Source organism: Tachysurus vachellii, chromosome 13, assembly GCF_030014155.1.
Source record: "Tachysurus vachellii isolate PV-2020 chromosome 13, HZAU_Pvac_v1, whole genome shotgun sequence".
In the NCBI taxonomy this organism is placed as follows: Eukaryota; Metazoa; Chordata; class Actinopteri; order Siluriformes; family Bagridae; genus Tachysurus; species Tachysurus vachellii.
Window position 1 is genome coordinate 4,556,087 of NC_083472.1, and position 5,053 is coordinate 4,561,139.

Consider the following 5,053-nt stretch of genomic DNA (forward strand, 5'->3'; position numbering starts at 1 on the left):
GGTAAACTTCGTCTTTTTCAACAAATATTAGAACATGTTGGTTTAAACAACACATTATTTCAAACTATGGAATAATATCATGTCAAAAAATAAACTGTTGTAGGTTTTAATTCTCGAAAATCTAGTGCTTCAAAGACACACAACTCCAGAAACAAACAGAATTCCATAACAGCATAAGTTGTACAAAATACCAAATAGTATGGAATACTCATTCATTCATTCATTCATTTTCTACCGCTTATCCGAACTACCTCGGGTCACGGGGAGCCTGTGCCTATCTCAGGCGTCATCGGGCATCAAGGCAGGATACACCCTGGACGGAGTGCCAACCCATCGCAGGGCACACGCACACACTCATTCACTCACACACTAGGGACAATTTTCCAGAGATGCCAATCAACCTACCATGCATGTCTTTGGACCGGGGGAGGAAACCGGAGTACCCGGAGGAAACCCCCGAGGCACGGGGAGAACATGCAAACTCCACACACACAAGGTGGAGGCGGGAATCGAACCCCGACCCTGGAGGTGTGAGGCGAACGTGCTAACCACTAAGCCACCGTGCCCCCCAGTATGGAATACTGAAGTGTATAAAATACTGAACTGTATGGAATACTGAAGTGTATGAAATACTGAACTGTATGGAATACTGAAGTGTATAAAATACTGAACTGTATGGAATACTGAAGTGTATAAAATACTGAACTGTACGGAATAGTAAAGTAGATATAAGGAATAATTATGTGTATGGAATATTTAAGAGTACAGAATACTTAAGTGTATGGAGTACTGAAGTGTATGGGATACTGGACTGTATGAAATACTGAACTGTACGGAATACTGAAGTGTATGAAATACTGAACTGTACGGAATACTGAAGTGTATGAAATACTGAACTGTACAGAATAGTAAAGTAGATATAAGGAATAATTATGTGTATGGAATATTTAAGAGTACAGAATACTTAAGTGTATGGAGTACTGAAGTGTATGGAATACTGGACTGTATGAAATACTGAACTGTATGGAATACTGAAGTGTATAAAATACTGAACTGTACGGAATAGTAAAGTCGATATAAGGAATAATTATGTGTATGGAATATTTAAGAGTATAGAATACTGAAGTGTACAGAGTACTGAAATGTATGGAATACTGAAATATACCGAATACTGAACTGTATTGTACTGTACTTCAGTACTGTACTGTACTTCAGTACTGTAAGTACTGAAGTGCGCCAGATACTGAACTGCTGGAGTTTGTGGATTACTTAAGTGTATGAAATACTGAAGTGTTAGGACTACTGAAGTGTAGAGATTACTGAAGTGTAGGACTACTGAAGTCTGTGGAATAGACTAAATAGAATAGAATAAATGAACTATATGAAATACTGAAGCGTATGGACTACTGAAGTGTATAGAATGCTGAAATGTTTGGTATACTGAAGGAGGTATAGAGACTACTGAATTGTATAAAATTCTGAAGTGTTGAGACTACTGAAGTCTGTGGAATACCGGTGTACATAATATTGAACTGTATGGAATACTGAAGTATAGGACTGAAGTGTACAGAATACTGAAAATATAAGACTATTGAAGTGTGTATAGAGACTACTTGTGTGTATGAAAAACTGAAGTTTATGGAATAATGAAATGTACAAGATACTTGAGTGTATGGAATACAGAAGCATAGACACTACTGAAGTTTATGGAATGCAGAAGGCGGTATAGAGACTACTGAAGTGTATGAAATTCTGAAGTATAGGGACTACTGAAGTTTATAGAATGCAGAAGGTGGTATAGAGACTACTGAAGTGTATGAAATACTAAAGTATAGGGACTACTGAAGTTTATAGAATGCAGAAGGCAGTATAGAGACTACTGAAGTGTATGAAATTCTGAAGTATAGGGACTACTGAAGTTTATAGAATGCAGAAGGTGGTATAGAGACTACTGAAGTGTATGAAATACTAAAGTATAGGGACTACTGAAGTTTATAGAATGCAGAAGGTGGTATAGAGACTACTGAAGTGTATGAAATACTAAAGTATAGGGACTACTGAAGTTTATAGAATGCAGAAGGTGGTATAGAGACTACTGAAGTGTATGAAATACTAAAGTATAGGGACTACCGAAGCTTATAGAATGCTGAAGGACGTATAGGGACTACTGAAGTTTATGGAATACTAAAGTGTACAGAATGCTAAACTGTATTTAATGCAGAAGGAGGTGACGTGACATACCTCTAAGTATAATGACCCATACTCACAATTTGTTGACACACACACCATGAACACACACCCGGAGCAGTGGGCAGCCATTTATGCTGCGGCGCCCGAGGAGCAGTTGGGGTTCAGTGCCTTGCTCAAGGGCACCTCAGTCGTGGCCGGCCCGAGACTCGAACCCACAACCTTAGGGTTAGGAGTCAGACTCTCTAACCATTAGGCCACAACTTCCAAGACTACTGAACTGTATAAAATACTAAAGTCTAGGGCAGTGTTACTCATTGCGCAGCTCGCGAGCCTCCTGTGGCTCGCCAAGCTTTAATATGCGGCTCACATGGCAGTAAATAATATGATGATATGATCATGTGGTTAAAACTTATTTTTCATTTAAATAACATTAAAAACAATCAGGGAAGCATAGAAAAACGAATGTGCTCTATTACAAATAATAATATATATTTATATATATTATTTGACTCGTCACTGACTCACTGCGTTCTGCGCAATAGCCAGTTTTTGAATAACTTGGCATACTTTGCGGTGAAAGTGGCTCTCCTATTGACTTTGTCCTATCAGTGTGGCTCACATGACAAAAATTGTGAAGACCACTGCTATAGGTAGTACTGAAGTTTATAGAACACTGAGGTGTGCAGAATACTTAAGCATATGGAATACAGCTGGAGGTAATCGAGACTACTGAAGTGTTTGGAATACTGAAATATGTGGAATACAGAAGTTTCTGGACTATTGAAGTGTGTGGAAGAACAAAGGGTATGGAATACTAAAAGGTGTGGAATATTGATGTGCATGGAATTCTGAAGTACATGGAATACTGTGCTTATATAAGTGTTTCACACTATTTTAATATAAGCGCTTTCATAGCTATTCCATGTCTGTATTACTGATGGTACATTAGAGTATACTACATAAAGACACACAAAGATAACAAACCCAAGAATAATCTGTTTCTTCATTTGTTTAGATGGACGTGACTTTAGCACTCGAGCGATTTCTACAGAATCCATTACTCTAACAATAAAAGTGCTCGTATGAGACAAGTGGGAGAGAACTTTCCCAAAGCTGCTCTTCTGAAGTTTTAACTCGATCCAAAACCGCAACCATACAGTAAACATCGGTTCCGCTTGCTTTCCCCAAGGTTTTGAGGTATCCATTTTTAATCGCTCAGAAACCAGAGAGCGTTCTACACTGTGGACACGTGGCACAAAGCGACAACAGCGAACACACGGGTTACAGCGAGCGCCATCTCTCTTCAAACTCTAGCTACAAGCAGTCCAATGCTAGAAAGCTCACGAACGAAAGAGTAGCCTATGTAACAGCAAACGCACCCAGGTCATCAATTACCTTAAAAGGTAGCAGCATTGCACATCTAGAGGGACATAAATCAATCAGAGATAGAGCACAGGTTCTGCATCATGTAGAGGAGCTTCCTAAATGAAATCCAGGTGACACGAGCTGTCTTTAGTCTGACGCTGAGATATTTGTAGCAGTTCTCATTCATTCATTCATTCATTCATTCATTCAGAGGATCTTAAAACCACATCCACTATTCGTCCTGGACTATTTCAAATATTTTATTATGTGCTGTGTGTGTTTTGGGGGGCACGGTGGCTTAGTGGTTAGCACGTTCGCCTCACACCTCCAGGGTTTGGGGTTCGATTCCCGCCTCCGCCTTGTGTGTGTGGAGTTTGCATGTTCTCCCCGTGCCTCGGGGGTTTCCTCCGGGTACTCCGGTTTCCTCCCCCGGTCCAAAGACATGCATGGTAGGTTGATTGGCATCTCTGGAAAATTGTCCATACTGTGTGATTGCATGAGTGAATGAGAGTGTGTGTGTGTGCCCTGTGATGGGTTGGCACTGCCTTGATGCCCGATGACGCCTGAGATGTAAATGCAGTTTTTATATTTACTCTAAAAATACTAAAAAGTTACGTATGAAAAACACAAGAAATGAAGAGAAATGCATGAAAAAGAAGCAACATCTGAAGAAGTCAGATTTTGTTTGCCTGCACAGCCACAAGGCCGAGCAATGAATCACCGCAGCTTGTAATCAAACAAGTCTCCGTCCGTCGCCATGGACACACTGGGTCACGACCCCCGACGTCTCGCTCCTTGAGCTGACAAATTTCCCCACAATCAATAGCAGCTGTCAGGAGAACGCGAGAGGTCACGGTCGCTCGCGTCGACTGGGCAGATTAAATCCAGCCAATGATGGGTAATTAATGGACTTGATCAATCGGAGGTGATGCTAAACCCTGGCAAAGTGCCAGAAACACCCGCAAACTGCTCCATCTACAGGAAGAAAAAAAAACTTTCACGAGTTAAAATGAATGTTACGCCACAAGTGACGGCATAAAGACGCAAATATTTTCACGCATAAGGAAAACTTACTTTTTGTTTTTACATTTATTCTAATTATCTGAGATTTAAAGGACAAATCCGCCCTAAATGACTTGTATCTATTGTGTTGATTTTAACTAATCAATTAAATAAAATAACTGACTTTTAAATTGTATTTCAGGTTCAATATCTTTCATCCAAACGCTGATCCAGTGAGATTTTTTCCCCTCACTTCCTGTTTCCACAACAGGAGCAATGCAGCAGGACTTTAGTCCTTTCACTCGCTCACCTTCTCATCTGTTCAACTCTGTTCAAACAGATTCCACAGAAATCCAAAGAAACCAAATAAACACATTAAAAAAAAAAAGAGATAAACGTGATGCAAAACCGGTAGCTATACGCATTCCAACACGTTCCTAACACCATGACGTTACACAACAAACGTGATTTGTGCCGAATAAAAGCCGGACGATCG